This window comes from Trichomycterus rosablanca, chromosome 19 (genome assembly GCF_030014385.1).
Source record: "Trichomycterus rosablanca isolate fTriRos1 chromosome 19, fTriRos1.hap1, whole genome shotgun sequence".
Taxonomy (NCBI): Eukaryota; Metazoa; Chordata; class Actinopteri; order Siluriformes; family Trichomycteridae; genus Trichomycterus; species Trichomycterus rosablanca.
Genome location: NC_086006.1, coordinates 16,014,920 through 16,041,846, shown reverse-complemented (window position 1 = coordinate 16,041,846; position 26,927 = coordinate 16,014,920). Strand labels below are relative to the sequence as shown.

The window sequence follows — 26,927 nt, the reverse complement described above, 5'->3', positions numbered from 1 at the left end:
GACACTCCTACCTAGTTGGTCCACCTTGTAGATGTAAAGTCAGAGACAATCGCTCATCTATTGCTGCTGTTTGAGTTGGTCATCTTCTAGACCTTCATCAGTGGTCACAGGACGCTGCCCACGGGACGCTGTTGGCTGGATATTTTTGGTTGGTGGACTATCCTCAGTCCAGCAGTGACAGTGAGGTGTTTAGTCTTATCCACTCATACCAGCACAACACAAACTAACACACCACCACCATGTCAGTGTCACTGCAGTGCTGAAAATGACCCACCACCTAAATAATACCTGCTCTGTGGAGAGTCTTGACCATTGAAGCATGTAGAGAAATAGATAGACTACAGTCAGTAATTGTAGAACTACAAAGTGCATCTACGTGGTAAGTGGAGCTGATAAAATGGACAGTGAGTGTAGAAACAATGAGGTGGCTTTAATGTTATGGCTGATCAGTGGAAGCAATGAAATAGAGGTGTCATCTGTCCATGTGCCTCATATAAATGCTACTGGAGTCAATGATGTAAAGCTCGGCTCGGTCATTACGGATGCTACATCCATCAGCGAGTGACCTTCTCCCACTCAACCCACCCCCAACATAAAATGTGTATGGCTTATCATATCCTGTCCTCCGTTCATTCCACTTAATTTTCCTCAACAGAATTGATCAGAGGGGAGTCATCAAAGCACCACGGATAAGGATAAATCACACAGGACAGGCAGCAAGAAACAAAGGACAAACCAGTGCACACTCAGAACCAAGATAACACACACACACTTTTAGTCCTGAATTCTCCTTAGAGGTCACATAAATGGTAAAAGAATAGAGAGAGAAGTAAGAAAGAAGACCTGGAGTAGGTCTTGGTTAAAAATGCATGAAGAAGATGACAAAGTCCACTTACTTCAATCAGATCCACGGTGTCTCTTTGTCTTTATCCTTTCCTGCAGCAAGGTGACAAAGTTCTGCACACATAATTAACAGACACTATGAATATGTATTGAAGGGCTGTGCTGGGCAAGTGAAGGTTATTTCACTATAGATAACACATTTCTATTTCTGTGTGAATCACAAATTGGATGGATTAAAGCACTAAGACATAAGTTCAGCCTTACCAGTTACTAACAGGTGTATTAAATAAAGTATATACACTGATCAGCCATAACATTAAAACCACCTCCTTGTTTCTACACTCACTGTCCGTTTTATCAGCTCCACGTACCATATAGGAGCACTTTGTAGTTCTACAATTACTGACTGTAGTCCATCTATTTTTTTACATACATTTTCAGCCTGCTTTCACCCTGTTCTTCAATGGTCAGGACTCTCCCAGGACCACAACAGAGCAGGTATTATTTGGGTTGTGGATCTTACTCAGCACTGCAGTGAAACTGACATGGTGGTGGTGTGTCAGTGTGTGTTGTGCTGGTCACTGCTGGACTGAGAATAATCCACCAACCAAAAATATCCCCCCGTGGGCAGCATCCTGTGACCACTGATGAAGGTCTAGAAGATGACCAACTCAAACAGCAGCAATAGATGAGCGATCGTCTCTGACTTTACATCTACAAGGTGGACCAACTAGGTAGGGTGTCTAATAGAGTGGACAGTGAGTGGACACGGTATTTAAAAACTCCAGCAGTGCTGCTGTGTCTGATCCACTCATACAAGCACAACACACACCACCACCATGTCAGTGTCACTGCAGTGCTGAGAATGATCAACCACCTAAATAATACCTGCTCTGTGGTGGTCCTGACCATTGAAGAACAGGGTGAAAGCAGGTTAAAAAGATATGTCGAGAAACAGATGGACTACATTCAGTAGTTGTAGAACTACAAAGTGCTTCTATATGGTAAGTGGAGCTGATAAGAGACAGTGAGTGTAGAAACAAGGAGGTGGTTTTAATGTTATGGCTGATCAGTGTATTTTATAGTTTTATTATTTTAGTATTACATAGTTTTAGTGTATATTTTATTTATTATAAAATACTTTTTTAAAACCTAGATGTTTTCATTACTTGTAACTTTTTTCCCCAATTTAGTCGTATCCAATTACCCTGATTGCATTATGCTTCCCCTCTACCAATACAACCCTCCACTGCCGACTGAGGAGCGGCGCCACTGACACACGCCCCCTCCGACACGTGTGCAGTACCGACTGCATCTTTTCACCTGCACGAGGCGAGTTCATGTGTGGATCATCTTTGTGTATGGAGAGCCACACCCTGGTCAGCGCATTATTCCTCGACTCAGCCAGCAGAGCTCGTAGCTGAATCAGTAATGAGAAACCCTGTGTGAACAACAGCCAATCGTTGTTCATGTAGTCGCCATGTAGGATGGCAGAGATGAGATTCGAAAGGATGTGTTCGAAATCTCAGCTCTGGTGTGCTAGTGTGTTTTACCACATCGCCACCTTTTATTAGACTTAAAACAACATTATTTCATTTGACTGTAGTTATTGCATAATGCTGTTTTTGTAGAAAGAGCTGTTTATGATTTCAACTCATAAAAAACTATCTGCTACACCACTGTATGTATTTTTACAGCACTTTCTCGATCACTGCAATGTGTTTACTATCACATAAGGCTTCTGCAGAATAAAATATTTATACATTTCTTATACCATTTATTACCCACTACAACATGGCACATACACAATATGTGTAAAAGATACATGTAGCTTGTAACTATTGCACAGGGGCCGACTCGTTTTACACCTTCACCAGCACAGGAGAAAAAAAAAAGATCTGCTGTGAAATTGGATCAACATTACCTGAGAACAACATCGAGCAGAAGTAATTACCTGCTCAGCAAATCGAAAACAGAAACAATGAGTTACAGGAGTTCTGACATTTATATCGATGCCTAGTCCCTATATACTGATGCACCCCCACTGCTTATTTAATGCACCTTTCTCACCTCTACTGCATGGCATTATTTTTGTGCAACTGCATGGCATGAATAATGTAGCATGTACGAGCGACCTGGTCCAGTACAAAAATATTGCTGTAAAGCTGATGACACTGTCCACTTATGCATGTATGACTATGTAGTAGCGAATCAAGCAAGTAGTGGTTGTGTGTAAATGCACTTTAGAGACAGTGGTTCATGTGTATGCGAAAGCTAATATACTCTATGGGTCTGTCTGAAAACCTAGTGAGCTCTCTACATAGACAGCATTTTGCGTCATACTACACACTCCCGAGAAGAAGCCTGTCTAAATTCTTAGATACCTTAAAATGCTGCCTATTATTAAGGTGACTTATTTCTAAGCTTTAAACTGACTGAATAATGAGGGAGCATCCAATGCTTTGTTAGTGCTGAAGGCAATCCTAGCATTCAGTGCGGCACAACTTTTTACAAGAGTTTTTAATTTGTATGAATGGGTCTTTTTTAATTCCTTGCCACAAAACTGCAAGCATATAATGTATAAAATCATGTGCCGCTTTAGCCCTTTGGTTTGAATGGCCTGAGGCTAACTGTGTAAGCTTAGTAAGCGAAAGCTGCGGTGGCATAATCGTTGCCTAAGCAGTGCGTCTAAAAAATCTGCCTTATACGTTTGATGTCTTGTTAGAATCCTCTCTACTTAGGCAGCTGCCTAGGTAGGCAGTGGACAGCTAACAAGGTTTTCAAACAGACCCTATATATGCCTATATACACCGATCAACATTAAAACCACCTTCTTGTTTCTACACACATTGTCCATTTTATCAGCTCCACTTACCATATAGAAGCACTTTGTAGTTCTACACTTACTGACTGTAGTCAATCTGTTTCTCTGCATGCTTTGTTAGCCCCCTTTCATGCTGTTCTTCAGTGGTCAGGACTCTCCCAGGACCACTACAGAGCAGGTATTATTTGGGTGGTGAATCATTCTCAGCACGGCAGTGACACTGACATGGTGGTGGTGTGTTAGTGTGTGTTGTGCTGGTATGAGTGGATCAGACACAGCAGCGCTGCTGGAGTTTTTAAACACCTCACTGTCACTGCTGGACTGAGAATAGTCCACCAACCAAAAATATCCAGCCAACAGCGTCCCATGGGCAGCATCCTGTGACCACTGATGAAGATCTAGAAGATGACCAACTCAAACAGCTGCAATAGATGAGCGATCGTTTCTGACTTTACATCTACAAGGTGGACCAACTAGGTAGGAGTGTCTAATAGCATGGACAGTGAATGGACACGGTATTTAAAAACTCCAGCAGCGCTGCTGTGTCTGATCCACTCACACCAGCACAACACACACTAACACACCACCACCATGTCAGTGTCACTGCAGTGCTAAGAATAATTCACCAGCCAAATAATACCTGCTCTGTGGTGGTGCTGTGGGGGTCCTGACCATTGAAGAACAGCATGAAAGGGGGCTAACAAAGCATGCACAGAAACAGATGGACTACACTCAGTAATTGTAGAACTACAAAGTACTTCTATATGGTAAGTGGAGCTGATAAAATAGACAGTGAGTGTAGAAACAAGGAGGTGGTTTTAATGTTATGGCTGATAATGCAGTGTGTATATACTATATATGTTCCAGCATGCCTCTGTACACAAAGGTACACAAAGCAAGATCCATAAAGCCAGACCTTCATGCTTCATGCATGTTAATATTCCTGAAGACATTTAGAACATTTGTCATCTCCGTATTAATGCCAATAGTTTTAAAATGGTCCAACAAACTCACAGTGAGGTGTTTACATACTTTTGGACATATGGTGTTTACAGTGGTGAGAGAAAAACTAGTGACCAAATATATTGCATTTGACTACAGATATTGTGTATTGCTTTCTTTGTGGGTTTGGTGTTTGTGTGTGGAACACTGTCTGCTACACCACTTAACCACAAGTCACTATCAATTACACACATGCGCTCATACACACCAACACAAACAATATGAAGCACTGCAGTGGACTGGCACCCTATCAAGGATATGCTTGCCTTGCTCCTAATGTTTTCTTGTGAAACTGAGCCCAGCACGATGTGTATGTGTATGATTGTGAAATAAAATGCTGTTGGCAGTCCAGTAAAAACCTTACAAGGTAGATTCATTTGCAAGTGAGTCACAAGTAAATCACTTTAATAAAGAGTAGATAAGCTGAAATATGCAACTGATAACTAATATATTGTAAACTTAGATTCCCAAAGACCCACTGAATCTGGGATTGTAATGCGTCACAATATTTGTTCTGGGTCGTTAATGTGGGAAAGAGTTTAACCCAGTGTGAATGACAATCATTACAAGTAACCTGGTGTTCACAAGTTTGGATTGTCAAGGGGCTTAAGTGACTATTCAGTGAATATTTTTCCTTTCCTTCCTGCTTTTTGGCATCCTAAAGCATTGTTGTATTCTCTATCATGTGTCCTCTAACTTAAACCAACCATAACAGGTCAGGGCTGCAGGCAGGCCAGTCCAGTACCCGTACCCTCTTCATCCGCAGCCATGCCTTTGTAATGTGTGCAGCATGTGAAAAATGCATGGACGTCCCTAGAAAAGATGATTTCTTGAAGGCAGGATATGTTGATCTCAATGTCCTTTTCTGTATTAATGCTGCCATCACAGAAGTGTAAATGACCTTTGCTAAAAGCACTGACACAGCCCCATACCATGACACACCCTGGCTTTTGGACTTGTTCCTGATAACAGTCTGGATGGTCCTTTTCGTCTTTGGTCTGGAGCACACAGCGTCCATTTTTTCCAAAAAAGACCTGGAATACTGATTTATCTGACCACAATACACGTTTCCACTGTGTGATGGTCCATCCTAGATGCCTCTGAGATCAGACAAGTTGCTGCCGCTTTCGGATATGGTAAACATAAGGCTTCTTTTTGCATAGGAACGTTTTAAGTGGCATTTGTGCATGTAACTCTGTATTGTAGTGCTTGACAAAGGTTTGCCAAAGTAATTCCTCACCCATGTCGTTATATCAGCTATTGTTGAGTGGAGGTTCTTGATGCAGTGCCGTCTGAGGGATAGAAGATCACGAGCGTTCAGCGCCCTTGGCCTTTATGCACTAAAATTCCTCCCAATTCCTCAAATGGTTTAATGATATTATGCACTGTAGAGGGAGAAATATGCAAATCCCTTCCAATCTTTCTTTGAGGTACATTGTTTTTAAACATTTTAATAATTTTCTTACGCATTTGTTGACAAACTGGAGATCCTCTGATCATCTTTGCTCATCAAAGACTGGATGCTGCTTTTGTACCAAACCATGATTACAATCACCTTTTGACATCACCTGTTTGGAATCACATCATTATTTAGTTTTTCACTTCATTACTAGCCCTAAATTGTCCCGTCCCAACTTGTTTTGGAATGTGTTGCAGGCCTGAAATGCAGGAATGGAGATTTATTAACAAATGAAATGAAGTTGAGCAGACAAAACATGAAATATCTTGGGTTCAAACTGTCTGCAATCAAAAAAAGTCAAAGTAAATGTAAGGAACACTGCATTTTTATTGTATTTGCACTTTCCATACTGTCCCAAGGGCCACATGCTGTATGTGAAATATGTAAAGCAAAGGTGATCTAATGGTCACACAGGCTTGTTGTGTGTAATAATAATTGAATAAAGATTGCAAACTTTAAAAGCTGGCTTTAAAAATCTGCCAGGGCAATACATTAATAACATTTGTTAATTGATTCATGTTTAATTATGTGAAGGAAAAATAAGAACAGTCGAAGCTATTAAATCGAGCCAATAAAGAATTGTTTGCTTGGTGCTAATAGCAGTACGGTAACACTGTAGAGGTGACAACTTGAGCCAGAAGTAGAAGTGTGATTAGATCTGTGGCTCATTAGACTTGAAATTAGTGTGTGCAAGTGTGTGTCTGTGTGTGTGTGTGTTTCCATACAGACTTTAGCAGCAGTAATGTTAAAGAAGCAGCCCAAAAGGACATCTACTCTACACACAACCACATACAAACACACACACACACACATACAAAGCAATTATGTATCTTTCTTCTACTTTTTCACCCTGTACATGTTTGTTTCCCCTCAGGATAACACAGTGCCATGTGAAATTTCACATTAAATTAACCAAATGAATAAATAAGTAAACAAGTTGATGGAGTGAATGTTGAGAATGCAGAATTATATCTCCCGGTCTTTTCTTCCCTCCTAATGTCCTTTCTTTTTTTATACAGTATGTGTAAATAATTTCTGCTGGTCTTGATTTATCCAAATGAAAAGATGGATGGGAAGGTGGAGATTGGAAGAATGAGTCATATAGCCTGCATTTATTTATGTAAAAATGAAGTGAAAGAATGAAAGAGAAATCAGCACGTGTTGAAAGAAAGAAAGCAGGGTGAAAGAAAAAAACAACTATTTGATTGCAGACAGTTTGAACCAATGATATTTAATGTATTGTCTGCTCTACTTCATTTTATTTGTTAATATACCTCCATTCCTGCATTTCAGGCCTGCAACACATTCCAAAAAAAAGTTGGGACGGGGGCAATTTCGAGGTAGTAATGAGGTGAGTCTTTAATGAGCAGAGATGATCAGAGGATCTCCAGTTTGTCAATAAATGTGTGAGAAAATGATTGAAATGTTTAAAAACAAGGAACCTCAAAGAAAGATTGGAAGGGATTTGCATATTTCTCCCTCTACCGTGCATAATATCATTAAACCATTCAAGGAGTCGAGAGGAACGACCGTGATCTTTGATCCCTCAGACGGCACTGCATCAAGAACCGCCACTCCTGATATAACCACATGGGTGAGGGATTACTTTGGCAAACCTTTGTCAAGCACTACAATACAGAGTTACATGCACAAATGCCACTTAAAACTTTACTGTGCAATAAAAGAAGCCTTATGTTAACTTGTCCAGAAGCGAAGTTGACCTCTCTGGGCTTGGAGGCATCTAGGATGGATCATCACACAGTGGAAATGTGTATTGTGGTGGAAGATGATAAAATCCAGACTGTTATCAGGAACAAGTCCAAAAGCCAGGGTCCGTCATGGTATGGGGCTGTGTCAGTGCCCTTGGCAAAGGTAATTTACACTTCTGTGATGGCAGCATTAATGGAGAAAAGAACATTAAGATCTTAGAGACAATCAACAAGACAATGCAAAACCACATGCTGCACACATTACAAAGGCATGGCTGCGTAAGGAGAGGGTACGGGTACTGGACTGGCCTGTCTGCAGTCCTGATTTGTCCCCAATAGAGAATGTGTGGAGAATTTTGAAACGATAAATGTGACAACGACGACCCCGTACTGTTGCACATCTTAAGACGTGTTTGCAGGAAGAATGAGACAAAATAAAAGCTGAAACACTAAATCACTTGGTATCCTCGGTGCCAAAACGTCTTTTAAGTGTGGTGAAAAGGAATGGGAACATTACAAAGTGGTAAATGCTTTACTGTCCCAACTTTATTTGGAATGTGTTGCAGGCCTGAAATGCAGGAATGGATGTTTATTAATAAATAAATATTAATAATCTCAGGTTCATCCTGTCTGCAATCAAATAAAAGTCAAAGTAAATGTAAGAAACTCATTCTGATTTGGTATTGTAGACTGAAAGGAGAAAAAGCAAGGAACAACTATACATGGGAAGGGAAATAAAAGTAGTTTTTTAAAACTGTATATACAGCTTAATTATAAACCAGTAGAACACAGGGTTCTAGTTTTAATACATTGTTTAGTCCTCAGTTACTTAAAGAATCGAAATAGTCACCATGATGACACATTGATATATCATCAGTACATAGCCCAGCTACCACCATCATAAAACTTCATCATCATTATATAGCCCAGCCCCACTATTGTTAAAAAGAATGCGAAAAATGTCATATGTGACATATTTTGGAGTAAAGCAGCATCTAGGGGTAAGAATAATGGAAGGCAGGACTTTTATTTATCATAATTAGATTGGCCTGTAAAAAATGAGTCTGTGTAGCTCACTTAAAATTCCAGATCATATATAAGATATTGTATATGGTCTATGCCTTACAGCCACAAAATGCACTGCAAATGTTCAAGCCAAGGTCCTGCACCAACAGTGCACTGAAATATTAGAGCAATGAGAACATTTTTTCAGGAGGCAGAGAAGTCTCTAATAGAGGAAAGAAAGTAGCATTACCTGCCACTAATAAAAGGTAAAAAGCACAGCTGTAAAAGACAAATAAATTACCTATTCTAGTCACCTAACAGACTGTGAGCCGTGTTGCTAATTTAGCCTGCTTTCACCCTGTTCATCAATGGTCAGGACCCCCATCGGACCTCCACAGAGCAGGTATTATTTGGGTGGTGGATCATTCTCAGCACTGCAGTGACACTGACATGGTGGTGGTGTGTTAGTGTGTTGTGGTGGTATGAGTGGATAAGACACAGCAGCGCTGCTGGAGTTTTTAAATACCATGTCCACTCTATTAGACACTCCTACCTAGTTGGTCCACCTTGTAGATGTAAAGTCAGAGACGATCGCTCATCTATTGCTGCTGTTTGAGTTGGTCATCTTCTAGACCTTCATCAGTGCTCACGGGGCGCCGTTGGCTGGATATATTTGGTTGGTGGACTATTCTCAGTCCAGCAGTGACAGTGAGGTGTTTAAAAAATCGATCAGCTCTGCTGTGTCTGATCCACTCATACCAGCACAACACACACTAATACACCACCACCATGTCAGTGTCACTGCAGTGCTGAGAATCATCCACCACCCAAATTATACCTACTCTGTGGTGGTCCTGTGGGGGTCCTGACCATTGAAGAACAGCATGAAAGGGGGCTAACAAAGCATGCAGAGAAACAGATGGGCTAGTCAGTAATTGTAGAAGTGCTTCTATATGGTAAGTGGAGCTAATGTAATGGACAGTGAGTGTAGAAACAAGGAGGTGGTTTTAATGTTATGGCTGATTAGTGTAGCATACATGTTGCAACATGAACACCCAACCTTCTAGCAAAACAGTCTTACTAATAATCGACAATTCACATTTTGGTCGAGCAGTCCGAGTCCTTTCTATGTGGAGTTTGCATGTTCTCCCAGTTTCTGTGTGGGCTTCCTCCAGGAACTCCGGTTTCTTCCCACAGTCCAAAGACATGCTATCTGGTCAATTGGCTGTTGTATATACAGGGTGGGAAAAGTCGGATGGGACCTAACTGATGCAATTATGACCTCCGCTGGCTAAATGATGGCGTCTGCACAGAGTCAGTGGATAATGCATCAGGGTGTGGCGCTCCGTACACAAAGCTGATCCGCATATGAACTCGCCTCGTGCGGGTGAAAAGATGCAGTCGGCTATTGCGCACGTGACGGAGGGGGCGTGTGTCAGTCTCGCTCTCCTCAACCAGGAGTGGAGGTCAGTATCAGTAGAGAGGAAGCGTAATGCAATCGGGTAATTGGATACAACTAGATTGGGAGGAAAATGGGGAAAAAAATACAGTGCTAATACTAAATTGCCCTGGGTGTGTGTGTGTGTGTTTGCACAGTGATGGACTGGAGACCTGTCTGGGGTGTTTCCCGCCTCTTGAACATTTTGTCGATTTAAAACACACAGTATTGCTTTTGCCAATAGAAACAAAGCAACAATAGACAAGATAATTCACAGTGTCACTGTGTAAGAACTGTAGTATCATGTGGAATAATGAAAATACAGTTCTAGTATGCAATAATCTTGTACTTTGCAATGGAAAATGACCTAGAGCGATATAGAAATAGAAAACAAAGAGTAGAGGGAAGCAACTTGTGCAATTTTCCCTCTCTATCATAATCACAACAAACATCTCTCTCATAAGTATTCATGTTACCATCTATAAAATCTAATAACGACATGTTACTCCACACCCAGGCCTCTGATTCACTAAAGCTGATTCACTGCTCACATTAAATGACTCATAATTACAAACACAAGTGCAAAAATGTCCAAACAGATAGCTAGTACTACTGGAAAGAACTGCATGATGGGGACACCGAGATTACGAAAGAAACTTGGTCGGGAGTTTGGAACCTCTGGTCAGGGTTATTTATTTATTTATTTATTTATTAGGACTATAACGTCATGTTTTACACACTTTGGTTACATTCATGACAGAACATGTAGTTACTCGTTACACAAGGTTCATCAGTTCACAAGTTTAATGTCAAACACAGACATGGACAATTTTGTATCTCCACTTCACCTCACGTGCATGTCTTTGGACTACAGACACAGGACACGGGGAGAACATGCAAACTCCACACAGTAAGGTCGCTCAGGTGGCACAGTGGTAAAAAGTACCAGAGCACCAGAGTTGGGGTTTCGAATGCATCGTATCGAATCTCAGCTCTGCCTTCCGACTGCGCTGGGCGGCTGCATGAACAACGATTGGCTGTTGTTCGTAGGGTTAGGGGTAAAAATTCGGATCATAGGTCCTCATAACTGGTGCAACTGCGGCCCCTGCCGGCTGGCTGAGGAATAATGCTGATGGGGGTGTGGGCCTCCGTGCACAGTGCAGGTGAAAAATGCAGTCTGTACTGACTGTACGTGCCGGAGGGGGTGTATGTCAGTTGAGAGGCGTCCTCAGTCAGCGGTGAAGGGTCGAATCAGTATAGAGGACGCAATCAGGGTAATTGGACACGACTAGATTAGGGGAGAAAATTTAGGGAAAAATGTGGGAAAAATAAGAAAATTCAACCCCACACAGAAAGAACCCGGACCGCCCCACCTGGGGATCGAACCTTCCTGCTGTGAGGCAACAGTGCTACCCACTGAGCCACCGTGCCGGGTTAGGGTTATTTAGATGTACAACCAATCCCAGGCATACTGGCTCTTGGATTGAAATACACAGTACACCACACACACTTACTTACACTTACAATAAGGGGAAATACTCACGTGCCCATTGTTGGCGCTTCCGGCACCAGCAGTAACTTCTTCAGCAATTTGAGCTACAGTAGCTCGTCAGTAGCTCGTCAGCCTTCGCTCCCCACATGCATCAATGAGCCTTGGCCGACCATGACCCTGTCCTTCCTTGGACCACTTTTGATAGATACTGACCACTGCAGACCAGGAACACCCCACAAGAGCTGCAGTTTTGGAGATGCTCTGACCCGGTCGTCTAGCCATCACAATTTGGCCCTTGTCAAACTGGCTCAAATCCTTACGCTTGCCCATTTTTCCTGCTCCTGGTTTTTATTGGTTTCTAACAATGGGTTTACCTGTAATTACTCATTAAGTCATTGACAATATTACATGTTATGTGTCCTGCCTCATCAGCCAGTCAGATGAAGATGATGGGATGTCTGGGAAATTTGGGAAATTCAGAAATAAAGAGATCTAATATAATCAGTATGAGTACCCTCAACCCTTCTACCACCTGTTGTTGAAATGGTCTTAAAGTGCTAGTGACGTTTAGCCGACTTAAGCCGACGAGACCCTATTTAGAAATTGCATTGAATAACAGCTTAACGGCTCGTGAGGGTGAGATTTGAGACTTAAATTAGATTTACCAGCTGTTGACTAAAGACTTCACCATAACACACTAATAGTCAACACTAAGTGATTAAAAACCCTGACCAGGGCTGGCTTTCACCTCACATTCTTCAATGCAACCGTTCTGTAGGGCATGACCTCGTGACCATGTCTGCAGAGTGCATGCTGTAAAAATAATCACATTCTTGTTGTGACTATCAATTTACAAAACACCTGCCACAGCAGTAATTAAAAAAACGTTCTTCTAATACGCTGGAAATTGCCTGTGAGACTTCAGCATATTTAATAACACACATTCATCATAAGAAGCTGAGATTCAGTCATCACTTTTTAAATACTAGCAGGGTGGTAATTACTTGAAGGGGAAAGAAGGCTTGGGTTTCTGCTGAGTCAGATTTGCTGCCTGCGAGGCTAGCTCAGATATAATCACTTCATTAAGGACAGAAAGTAAAGAACGATTGGTCATGTTGGCTGTAAGTAAGGTGCTAATCTTAATATTAAGAGAAGAGTATTAAAGGGAAAACAAACAAACAAACAAACAGAAACACTGCTCCAATTTAACACCAAGGGCCACAGAAATTGAGTTTTGCAATGCAAATACACTGATCAGCCATAACATTGAAACCACCTCTAGCCTATCAGCTCCACTTACCATATAGAAACACTTCTATACACTTGAAATTCTACAATTACTGACTGTAGTCCATCTATTTCTCTGCATGCTTTTTTTTTAGCCTGCTTTTGCCCTGTTATTCAATAGTCAGGACCCCCACAGGACCACTACAGAGCAGGTATTATTTAGGTGGTGGATAATTCTCAGCACTGCAGTGACACTGACATGGTGGTGGTGTGTTAGTGTGTGTTGTGCTGGTATGAGTGGATCAGACACAGCAGCGCTGCTGGAGTTTTTAAGTATTGTGTTCTCCTACAGAATTGGCGCTAATGGTTGGAAGAACCACTTTTGAACCAATCACCTTCTGATTGTAATTTTTAGTAAGAAATGCTGTTATTTGCATTTATTCAGTTTGTGTCACACAGATGATTGTCAATGAAACGCTTGATTGGCTTTCTAACGAGTTCGTGTTTTACTTCACAACCAGGAAACGTTTGGAGGTTTTAAATTATAAGCACATTTACAAAATAACGGATTATATTCCAATGGGACACACGGTTATAAATTTAAAAGCATCTGGAAGAAAAGAACATAAGCTAAGGTAAGCAGTGGTTATGATTTTTTTTGCTGTGTTTTGGATTTTGGCCGCTGTGCCGTAATTTATTGCGCGCTTTTGTTTTGCAATAAAAACAAAACGTATCAGTTTAAGCTTTTAACTGGTACCTTCTTGTTACGGAAATTACATTTATTTGCACAATGACTAGGAAAGTAAAGGCACTAAGTAAAACGGCAAAATACAGTCGCTAATCTGTTGTTGTTTTTTTATCTGAACTTACATATTATTTATTTATTTCTACGCTACATTTCCAATATATGTTTTGTGTATATTATATTGACTTGTGACTTGACTCTGATTCTAGTCTAAAGACTTGTGACTTGACTCGGTCTCTAGTCTAAAGACTTGAGCTCAGGTACAATAATATGTAAGTTCAGGTTTTCATTCATGTAGCATATAAAATATGTATGTGTCTTATGATGTATGTACACATGTGATCATCTCTCTGTATTCTGTGCTGTGCCTTAAAAGAACAAGCCAGTAAAGTATTATGCTTCTGACAGTTTGTCTATGTACAGTTTATTTTTACTTTATAAACTTGAAAACTGTAATGCAGCGCAGTTACACTAGCAATCGATTAGACAAAATGTCCAGGATGAAGCCTAAAGCAGCTAAAAACACTAATTGCTTACTTCAGTATTTTCTGCCTTTCAGAATAAGAATAAGAGAGGAAAATTTATTAATTGTTTAAAATTATGCAGTCAAAATGCACAACATTTCATATTTCAGTTTTCATTAAAGATTTTATAACATATTTGCAAATCTTTATCTTTACATCTGGGTTTCTCAAATGATTAAATTCAGTAATCACATTTTTCACATCTGCTGAGCACTTGTTTGGCTGCTTTTCTTTTACTTAGGTAAAAATAAATTAACTTAAACCAGATTAGTCAAAAAAAGCCTAACATCACTGTCTGACCTCACAAATGCTGTTTTTCTGACTGAATGAGCACAATTTCCCATAAATACTTTAAAATCTTGTGGAAAGCTTTCCCAAATAAGTAGAAAGGGAGTCAATTCATTCAGATTCCGATTCTCATGTGCCCATTGTTGGCGCTTTCCACAGTGGACAGGGGTCAACATGGGCATCCTGACTGGTCTGCGTCTATGCAGCCCCATACACAACCAACTGCGATGTATTGTGTATTTTGACACCTTTCCATCAGAACCAGCAGTAACTTCTTCAGCAATTTGAGCTACAGTAGCTCGTCTGTTGGATAGGACCACACGGGCCAGCCTTCGCCTCCCAAGTGCGTCAGTGAGCCTTGGCCTCCCATGACCCTGTCGCCGGTTTACCACTGTTTTTTCCTTGGACCACTTTCGATAGATACTGACCACTGCAGACCGGGAACACCCCACAAGAGCTGCAGTTTTGGAGATGCTCTGACCCAGTCGTTTATCCATCAGAATTTGGCCCTTGTCGCTCATTTTTCCTGTTTCTAACACATCAGCTTTGAGGATAAAATATTCACTTGCTGTCTAATATATCTCACCCACTAACAGGTGCCATGATGAAGAGATAATCAATATTATTCACTTCCTGTCAGTGGTTATAATGTTATGCGTGGTCGAGCTGTACCTTAGTGTGCTAACATATTTCCCCATGGTGGTTTCTGGCCATACCAGGCCTCATGTTTCAGGAAAAATACCCTGTGATGAAATTAACCCCGAAGCTACAGTGGGAAGTCAGAACAATCTGACAGTGGTGATTAATAAATGAAAAAGAATGACAAACTCCTCATTTTTCCTGGTGACGTGTAGCCTCAAGAGCGTATGGTAATAGAGTTGTGGGATCGCTGACATCTTTCTTTGATGGCCTCAGGGAAGAAAATGTGCTCTACTGCCAAATGTAAGGTCTGAATTAGTCTTTCTCAGCATCTCATAAGGAGAAGACCTTGAACAGCTGTGTAAAAAATACTCTGTGTTATTGGCACCGGTTCTTATACTTGTTGAAAGATTTTTTCTTTGATTGACCAATGCCCACTAATGTGCTTCTTTTGGACACACACTGGTATTTTTTTTCAATACCAGTGTGTGTCCCAAACCTTTAAGACCAAGTGTCATCTTTCTTCCAATCAAAACATTCAAATACCACCTGTAAGACGTTTTATAGTAACATGTGTCACATAAAATCCCCCTCATTCTTAACAGGTGTGAGTTCATTCCTTCTGGCTTGATTACTTTAGCCAACACTTTTAGATATTTATATTTATTAATGAGTAGAAAACATTTGGTAATATATTTTTAATATATATATCAGGGTTTGCTATATATTTCCTGTTTGGCTTGCCATAAGATGGTGGCGTGTTAGTGTGTGTGTAGTGAGTGGACCAGACACAGCAGTGCTAATGGAGTTTTTAAACACCTCACTGTCACTGCTGGACTGAAAATAGTCCACCAACAAAAGCGATCGTCTCTGACTTTACATCTACAAGGTGGGCCAACTAGGTAGAAGTGTCTAATAAAGTGGACAGTGAGTGGACACAGTATTTAAAAAAACTCCAGCAGCACTGCTGTGTCTAATCCACTCATACCAGCACAACACACACTAACACACCACCACCATGTCATTGTCACTGCAGTGCTGAGAATGATCCACCACCTAAATAATACCTGCTCTGTGGTGGTCCTTGAAAAACAGGGTGAAAGCAGGCTAAAATGTATGTAGAGAAGTAGATGAACTACAGTCAGTAATTGTAAAACTTCAAAGTGCTTTTTGGGGGGGGGGGGGGGGGGGGGGGTCATCCCATTCACAAAAGTAGAAGCCTTTTTGTCAGCAGTTACAGCTTCAAGTCTTCTTGAATATCTCTCTACAAGCTTTATAAACCTGGATTTGGGCAGTTTATCCCATTCATGGCAAATCTCAGTCTTCATCACCTTGGTGAGCATCTGTAAACTGATATCTTCAGCTCTCAACAGATATTACATGGGATTTAAGTCTGGGCTTTAGCTGAACCACTCAAGGACATTCAGAGACTTTCTCTGAAGATATTCTAGTGTTGTTTTGACTGTAAACATTGGGTCAGTCAGATTGTAGGTCTTAGTTTGTTTGCACTTTGAAAGAGATTGTCTTCAAGGTTGTTGCTGTTTTTGGCTACATTTAATTTTATTCAAGTTCTACTAAGACAGTTGTAGTCTAGTGGTTAAGGTACTGGACTAGTAATGGAAAGGTTTCTGGACCACTGTTGGGCCCTTAAATGTTGCTTAGACAATAAACAGTCACATTACTGTAAGTTGCTTTGGATAAAAGCGTCTGCTAAATGCAGAAAATGTAAATGTTCTACTAGTCGTCTTCTCTATGCCAGCGAAAGGCACCCCATAGCATGATTTGTCATACATAATGCTTGTTGTACCAGAGATGTTTCCAAGTCACAAAATACGAGTCCTAGTCAAGTCACGAGTCTTTAGGCTAGAGTCTGAGTCAAGTCACGAGATTAGCAACTGTATTTTGCCATTTTACTTAGTGCTTTTACTTTCCTAGTCACCGTGCAAATGAATGTAATTTCCATAACAATAACGTACCAGTTAAAAGCTTAAACTGATACGTTTTGTTTTCACTGCAAAACAAAAGCGCGCGATAAATCACAGCACAGCGGCCAAAATCCAAAACACAGCAAAAAAATCCATAACCACTGCTTACCTTAGCTTATGTTCTTCCAGATGCTATTAAATTTATAACCGTGTGTCTCATTAGGAATATAATCCGTTATTTTGTAAATGTGCTTTTAATTAAAAACCTCCAGACTTTTCCTGGTTGTGAAGTGAAACACGAACTCGTTAGAAAGCCAATCAAGCGTTTCACTGACATCATCTGTGTGACGCTGGAAACTAAATAAATACAAATAACAGCATTTCTTACTAACAATTACAATCAGAAGGTCTGATTGGTTCAGAAAGCGGTCTTTCAATCATTAGCGCCAATTCTGTAGGAGTGTTTCATTCACACTAGCTGTTCCAATGAAGTGCACTACGTAGGGTATTCCACCATTTTAAGTGAGATTCCAAAGGTAGGGAGCGACGCTTCATCACTACCCCGGAAGCTGGCTGGAACATTTACCCATTGCGTGTGTTGCGGGTTAAAATGGCTGGATCGTTATTAGAGAGCAGAAAATGACACGATCAGAATATAATATATAATTAATTGTCACAGGTAACTAATGTTAACACATGCTGCTCATGAGTCGAGTCCGAGTCATTTGAAATGAGTCAGAGTCGAGTCTGAAGTTGCTGTGTGTGCGACTTACGTGCGACTCGGACTCTGTGTTGTTCTGCTCAAAGTGTTCATTTTTCATTGCATCAGATCAGATAATCCTTTTCCTCATGTAACAAAATCCACAATCAACAGTGGCCTCTGTTTTGTACTTCTGCGATAACCGCCTGGTTAATGAAGCGCTGCAGAGACGGTTGGAAGTCTATCAGGTTCTTCCATCTCGGCACAAAACTTGAACTTTTAATTGTGACCACTGGGTTCTTAAAGCCGTAGGTATTGTTTTATATTCTTGCCTCTCTACGCTTTGCCACAGTTGTAGGCCCTTAAGGAGGGCACTTAGTAGTATGAGCAGAATTTATTTTTAGCACTCCATCCTGCCACCACAGTATTACATTCTTATACAGTGTGTGTAACAATTTAGTCCTAGACTGGTTGCTAACATACAGTAATTATTTATACAGTATAAAAGTTCAACAAATTTCAATGCTGTGTGAAATATATTGAGCTAAAGGTAGCATTGTGAATTCCATGGAAATTAATGTCATTTTGCTCACATACTACATACGCATCATTAGGTTGCACAAGCAAATTTCTGCTATTTATTTGGAATGTAAGACAATTTGGGTCCATATATGCAAAGGCATAAAGCTGAATGATTAAAGTCTAAGCACATAAGACACAAAGCTCAATGTTCCAGTTCCAGGTGCCAAGGATGAAGATGTGCAGATGCTTGACAAGGAAGAACGCTGGTTTGCCATCTATGTGAAGAGGGAACAACCATCCCAGAGCCTTTGAGTACAGGGGGGGGCTTTGAGTACATCTCTCACCAGCTTACAACGCCGTGATTGCAGCTATACCCCAATCATATGTGAAAGGCACACATGGCCATTGTAATTATGATCTGCATATGGACCTGATTTCCATTGTTATGGGCATTATGCAAATCATCTGCATATAAGGTTGGGGTATTCACCACCATCTCAGACTGAAGAATGAACTGTGTCCAGATGAACTGATTCAACTTTGTGGATTGGTGTACCTGGATTATTGAGCATGCATCAAGAAATACACAGGTGCTAAGTTTTTCTTGGTTTAAGAACCTTTCAGAGCATAAGTACTGCTGGAGATATTATAAAGCTCTTATAGTCTTAAAGTCACTGTGCAAGGCTTGTTTATAACATTGGTAGCTAGAGTAACTCTACCACCATTTCTCACAGTGACAGTTTAATCCAGAGAGTCCATTGCATTCATCCTGTAAATGAATATTTACTGTAGACGCATATTCTTCACTTACAGGGACACAACACATATTAAAAGTGTAGAGGACAATAGTCTACTTTTTACACAGTAATTGGTTGATTAATGCACTGATGTATCTGTTTTACATTTACATTTTTTGGTATTTAGCAGACGCTCTTATCCAGAGCGACTTACAGAAGTGCTTTCATAGTAAACATTTCATTACTCTAGTCTAAGTAAACAACAGTCCAAGAACACAAATCTGCTGAAACCCTGTTAGAACCAAGTTTTTTTTTTTATGAAAAAAAAAAGTGTTAGTATGTAATTACAAGTCAGCTTAAGTGCTTAGTAAAAAGGTGAGTTTTTAACTGTTTTTTAAAGACAGCAAGAGACTCAGATGTTCGGACGGACAGAGGAAGTTCATTCCACCACTTGGGTGCCAGTACAGAGAAGAGCCTTGATACTTGTGTTCCTCTAGTCCTGGGTGGAGGATCAAGTAGAGCAAGACTAGTGGCTCGGAGGTTGCTCGGTACAGAGCGGGGTTTGATTAGACCATGAAGGTAGCTTGGGGCTGGTTTATTTTAGGCTTTGTAGGCAAGTGTCAGTGGGACTCATCAATAGAGATTACTAGGTCATGGGTTGGAGATTGATCTCCAGGAATGAGTAACAGCTCTGTCTTGCTGGGATTGAGTTTTGGATGATGAGCTGACATCCACTGTTTTTATAATCATGATGCAAAAAATGCATATTTAGGTTTGATAGTCTTGTGACCAGCACAGTATAAAAAAAAGATTGAGTAATTAAGTGGACATTGTGTAACGTATATGGACACGTTGGCAATACAGGTATTACAACAGTGTAAAGTTACCAGAAACTGTCATGACACCTTTTAGATTATTACATTTCATTGCAGGTTATGTCATTTCATTCATTGGGTTACAAAACATTATGATGCTAAGCTTCAGGTAAAATAACATACAGTGGTACCTTGTAACTCAATGACCCCTAAACTCAAAATCTTTGAAACTCAACGCCCTTCAATGAGGAATTTGTACCCCTAAACTCAACGTTTACCTTAATGTTACCTTAAAAGCTTAATGTAGTTTAATGTATTAAAAGAACGACATAGAAACACTAAACCTTTTTTAATTATTACTGCTCATAAATTCTCTCTATTAATGAAATAAGTCACATTAAGCTTCTCATGTGAACACGCCTTTACTGAATGGAATACAGTATTCCAACGTCAAGCATCTTTATTATTAAAAAGCATAAGGAAACAATAAAGAAGTAAATATAAAGTTCATGTTTTATTGATTTTTAGCTGTTTTTAATTGTATTTCAGTGTTTTTATATTATATTTATGTTATTTTCAGTGTATAAGTTTTAAAAACAACCCCATTATTTTACATAAGCCTAAAATAAATGCAGTCCCACAGGTCCATGGAACGCATTAACAGGTTTCCCATACATACCTTAAAACTCAATGCCATTCAAACTAAACACCACTCTCAGAACCAATTGATGTTGAGTTTCAAGGTACCACTGTATTTTGGCGAGCGGCCTTTCACCGTCATAGAAAGGCAAGGGATGTTCCCCATGCTTACGTCATAAATGTGTAGTGTGAACTAGGCATAAGATGCCACTGTTGGGTCCCCTCACTTGCTCAAACTGTATTTAGTCAGAATTGTAAATTGCTTAGGATATAAGCATCTGATAGATGCCGCAAATGTAAACCTTTAAGCAGGTATAGATTCTGGAAAAGGTCCAAATACATTGCAGGGAATTATACACTCACCCTTAAGTGTGCATCTATTTTTGTTTGTATATTTTTACAAGAAGATACAGTCAAGCTGGAAAGTCTGCACACCCCTTTCACCTTCTCCATGTTTTATTACTTTACAGACTCATTCTATAATAAGGAAGGTGAGCAGGAACCTGAGGGCCACTCTGACAGAGCTCCAGAGTATTCTTGTGGAGATGGGAGAACCTCTCAGAAGATCAACCATCCAGGCAGCACTCCACAAATCATGCCTTTATGGTAGAGTGGCCAGATAGAAGCCACTCCTTAGTAAAAGGCACATGACAGCCCGCTTGGAGTTTTCCAGCAGGCACCTAGAGGACTCTCAAACCATGAGAAACAAGATTCTCTGGTCTGATGAAATCAAAATTGAACTTTTTGGCCTGAATACCAAGCGTCACATCTGGAGGAAACCAGGCACCGCTCATCACCTGGCTAATGCCATCCCTACAGTGAAGCATAGCGGTGGTAGCATCATGATGTGGGGATGTTTCCCAGCAGCGGGACTGGGGCGACTAAGATAAATGCAGCTAAGTACACTGAGATCCTTGAAGAAAACCTGCTCCAGAGCACTCTGGACCTCAGACTGGGGTGAAGAACATCTGTGGAAAGAGCTGAAAATGGCTGTGTACTGACACTCCCCATCCAACCTGACAGAGCTTGCAAGGATATGCCAAGAGGAATGAGCAAAAGTGTTCAGAAACAAGTTTGCCAAGCTCGTAGCTTCCTTACCAAGATGGCTTGAAGCTGTAATTGCTGCCAAAGGTGCATCAATCAAGTATTAGGCTAAGGATGTGTACAGATATGTAACCCCTAAATAAACCATTTGTCAGTAAAATAAAATTGAATATTTTCTATGTTTTCACTTCGTAATTATTGGAGATTGTGTGTAGATGTTTGGCAAAAAAAGAACTCAATCTATTATAGAATGAGTCTATAATGTACAACCCCAAATCAGAAAAAGTTGAGACAGTATGGAAAACGCAAAAAAAAAAAAAAAAAAAAAAAAAAAAAACAACACAGAAGTTCTTTATATTTACTTTGCCTTTCATTTGATTGCAGACATTTTGAACCCAATATATTTCATGTTTTATCTGCTCAACATTTATTAATAAACATCCATTCCTGCATTTCAGGCCTGCAACACATTCCAAAAAAAATTGGAACAGGGGCAGTTTAGGGCTAAATTTAGCATATTTCTCTGTCTACAGTGCATAATATCATTAAAATATTCAAGAAATCAAGAGGAATTTCAGTGCGTAAAGGACAAGGGCGCAAGCTTAAGCCGAACCGCCACTCAACAATAGCTGATATAACCACATGGGTGAGGGATTACTTTGGCAAACCTTTGTCAAGCACTACAATACAGATGCACAAATGCCACTTCAAACTTTACTGTGCAAAAAAAAGGCCTTATGTTAACCATATCCAGAAGTGGTGTCGACTTCTCTGGGCTCTGAGGCATCTAGGATGGACCATCACACAGTGGAAACGTGTGTTGTGGTCAGATGAATCAGCATTCCAGGTCTTTTTTTGGAAAAAATGGACACTGTGTGCTCCAGACAAAAGACAAAAAGGACCATCCAGACTGTTATCAGCAACAAGTCCAAAAGCCAGGGTCTGTCATGGTATGGGGCTGTGTCAGTGCCCTTGGCAAAGGTCATTTACACTTCTGTGATGGCAGCATTAATGCCAAAAAGTACATTGAGATCTTAGAGCAACATATGCTGCCTTCAAGAAGTTATCTTTTCCAGGGACGTCCACATGCTGCACACATTACAAAGCCATGGCTGTGGAAGAAGAGGATACGGGTACTGGACTGGCCTGCCTGCAGTCCTGACCTGTCCCCAGTAGAGAATTCTGAAGTGTAAAATGCAACAACGACGACCCCGTACTGTTGCACATCTTAAGACGTGTTTGCATAAAGAATGGGACAAAATAAAAGCTGAAACAATAAATCACCTGGTCTCCTCGGTGCCAAAACGTCTTTTTAGTGTGGTGAAAAGGAATGGCAACATTACAAAGTGGTAAATGCTTTAATGTCCCAACTTTTTTTGGAATGTGTTGCAGGCCTGAAAGGCAGGAATGGATGTTTATTAATAAATGAAATGAAGTTGAGCAGATAAAACTTGAAATATCTCAGGTTCATCCTGTCTGCAATCAAATAAAAGTCAAGTAAATGTAAGAAACTTTATGGGTTTTTTTTAATATTTGCATTTTCAATGCTGTCCCAACTTTTTCTGATTTGGGGTTGTAATAAAATGTGGAGAAGATGAAAGGTAGCAGCTGTGCTATACAAACACAGAATCAACATTTTACCCATTGCGTAATCCTCTTGCCAGGCACATCTAACCCTTGCTTTGCGATAAATCTCAAACTTGGATCAAACGGTCCTCCACTATTTGAGAGAACTAAAGAAGCCCCTGAGGCGACTCACAGATCGATAAAAGCTCTAAACTACGTGGATCATCTGCACCTGAGCCTCAGAAGAACAAAGAATAAGAAGAAACACTCCTGCTTCGATCAATATCATGCATCAAACAGACGTCACTTATTCGCATTGATCATTTCTCGCCTGTGCTTTGTCAACTTTTTCAATTTCACACTCACAGCTTGGATACGATTATGCAGAACCGTGTGCTTCACTTACTGACTCAAACAATGACAGCATGTCCACAAAAGTAAACTTTTTCCTTGTGTATGCACACTGTGTATGCATATTTGTCTCACTCAGAAGCACTGTCATGGAAGTCTTTAATTAACTTGGGGAAATTGAAGGAGTAACGGTGAACGATTGCTCAACTGTAAACTCTTTCTCAAAGGTGACAAGCTGTGGCACCATACAGGCATCACATGACTACATTTATTTTATAGCAGAATGGTGCATGTGACAGTTGTTGTGGAAAGACTCCAAGATCTCAGAGCAAATGAGCAGAAATGAAAAATGAGTACATAACTGGGTTCTGAGGAAGAACTTTCTGTCTGCCAATTATAGAGGAATCACATTTGTAACATACAGTGATCAGCCATAACATTAAAACCACCTCCATGTTTCTACACACACTGTCCTACACCTGTATCAGCTCCACTTACCATATACTGTAGAAGTAGTAGTACATCTGTTTCTCTACACACTTTTTTTTAGCCTGCTTTCACTTTGTTCTGTAAAGGTCAGGACCACCACAGAGAAGGTGTTATTTAGGTCTTGGATGATATTCAGCACTGCAGTGACAATGGCATGGTGGTGGTGTGTTAGTGTGTGTTGTGCTGGTGTGCTGCTACACTCACTGTCCATTTTATCAGCTCAACTTACCATATAGAAGCACTTTGTAGTTCTACAATTACTGACTGTAGTCCATCTGTTTCTCTGCATGCTTTGTTAGCCCCCTGTCATGCTGTTCTTCAATGGTCAGGACCCCCACAGGACCACCACAGAGCAGGTATTATTTAGATGGTGGATCATTCTCAGCACTGCAGTGATGATGGTGGTGTGTTAGTGTGTGTTGTGCTGGTATTAGTAGACAAGACACAGCCATGCCTTACTGTCATTGCTGGACTGAGAATAGTCCAACAACCAAAAATATCCAGCCAACAGTGCCCCATGGGCACCGTCCTGTGATCACTGATGAAGGTCTAGAAGATGACCAACTCAAACAGCAGCAATAGATGAGCGATAGTCTCTGACTTTACATCTACAAGGTGGACCAACTAGGTAGGAGTGTCTAATAGAGTGGACAGTGAGTGGACACGTTATTTAAAACCTCCAGCAGTACTGCTGTGTCTGATCCACTCATACCAGCACAACACACACTAACACACCACCACCATGTCAGTGTCACTGCAGTGCTGAGAATGATCCACCACCTAAATAATACCTGCTCTGTAGTGGTCCTGTGGGGGTCCTGACCAATGAAGAACAGGGTGAAAGCAGGCTAAAAAAGTATGTCTGCTTCTATATGGTAAGTGGAGCTGATCAAATGGACAGTGAGTGTAGAAACAAGAAGGTGGTTTTAATGTTATGGCTGATCAGTGCATATTCCTTTTTTATGTTGTTGTCTTGATATTTTGTGCTCACACCTCTTACTATTGTGTATGAAAAAGTGTCACTTTAACACTTTATAGCTTAACATGCTCCAACATTTAAGGCAAACTAATCTAAATGAATGCTTTGTGTTAGCATTGCTTACATTTAAAAATGAAATTGTGCCTCCTCCTACTCTCATTGATTTGTTGCCCAGGTGCTAAATATCTTTTAATTCAATGTGTCTGTAAACTAAGCTTTGCTTGGCAGTTGCATATGAAGGGTAGGCCCCTCTAGAACAAGAAAAACAAATGGCGTTATGTTTTGCAGCCAGCATTACTTACTTTGATACACAAGTAAGTGAAAATCTACACAAAGATAATAGTATATGACAGGTGCTTGGATCTTACTCTGCTTCACATAAATCATTGTGGATTTGTGTGAATTACAATTGAAAAAAATGATTAAAAAAAAAAAAAAATCGGACACGTACAAGCATACAAGCAGTTGAAGGATTACACTCTTAAAGCCCGAGTGGATGAAAGCGGTTCTAACCCCTCCCGTTCTTCATGTCATGGCCACTGCCGTTGCTGAGGCGACAGGCCGTGTGTGTGATGGATGGCTGGTTTCCTTCCACGGTGTCCATGCGCAATGCCGTTACGATGACAAATGACACCTACGGTAACAAATCTCCACTTGTCCCTACGGCAGCAGAGCACAACAACACGCGAACTGCAGTGCAGGACTGGGTAACGACCCCCCTTTTATTACAGAACCCCTCTGTGAAGAGCAAAGAAGTGGAGGGTTAAGACCTTTCTCATATACACACACACGCATGCAATATAAATGTACTGCAAAAAACATATCCCTTAGGCGTACACACACACACATATACACTGATCAGCCATAACATTAAAACCACCTCCTTGTTTCTCAACTCATTGTCATTCTTATTTTATCAGCTCCACTTACCATTTAGAAGCACTTTGTAGTTCTACAATTACTGACTGTAGTCCATCTGTTTCTCTACATGCCTTTTAGCCTGCTTTCACCCTGTTCTTCAATGGTCAGGTCCCCCACAGAACCACTACAGAGCAGGTAATATTTGGGTGGTGGATCATTCTCTGCACTGCAGTGACACTGACATGGTGGTGGTGTGTTAGTGTGTGTTGTGCTGGTATGAGTGGATCAGACACAGCAATGCTGATGGAGTTTTTAAACACCTCACTATCACTGCTGGACTGAGAATAGTCCGACAACCAAAAATATCCAGCCAACAGCGCCCTGTAGGCAGCGTCCTGTGACCACTGATGAAGGTCTAGAAGATGACCAACTCAAACAGCAGCAATAGATGAGCGACCGTCTCTGACTTTACATCTACAAGGTGGACCAACTAGGTAGGAGTGTCTACTAGAGTGGACAATGAGTGGACACTGTATTTAAAAACTCTTATCCACTCATACCAGCACAACACACACTAACACACCACCACCATGTCAGTGTCACTGCAGTGCTGAGAATGATCCACCACCCAAATAATACCTGCTCTGCAGTGGTTTTGGGAGAGTCCTGACCATTGAAGAACAGCATGAAAGGGGGCTAACAAAGCATGCAGACAAACAGATGGACTACAGTCAGTAATTGTAGAACTACACAGTGCTTCTATATGGTAAGTGGAGCTGATAAAATGGACAGTAAGTGTAGAAACAAGGAGGTGGTTTTACTGTTATGGCTGATCAGTGTATAAGAGAGTCTTTCAGAGATTCTCTGTCTTGGACTGGATTGGCTGTACTAAATGCCCCAATGTGCCAGTAAGTAAGGGAGTAACTGATTGAATCCTATCAAGAGTGTATTTCCCCCTTTACACTCAGTGTTTCTAAATGGCTGTACACCCACATGACCCAAAACATAAAGATACTGAAAGAAACTTAATGGTCCCTCAAAAGTTACAAATGCCAGCTGGGAATTGAACTAACATGCAAATAAAAGCAGTTCTTCCATCCAAAT

General features: G+C 40.7%; 1 long non-coding RNA gene across 1 annotated transcript in view; it reads right to left on the bottom strand.

Moving 5' to 3' along the window:
- LOC134333102 (uncharacterized) overlaps window positions 1–26,927 on the bottom strand; it is a 131,775-nt gene that overhangs the window by 56,187 nt on the left and 48,661 nt on the right. The window contains exon 3 of the long non-coding RNA XR_010015339.1: window positions 897–957. This is a non-coding gene — a long non-coding RNA (uncharacterized LOC134333102). The remainder of the gene's footprint in view (window positions 1–896; window positions 958–26,927) is intronic.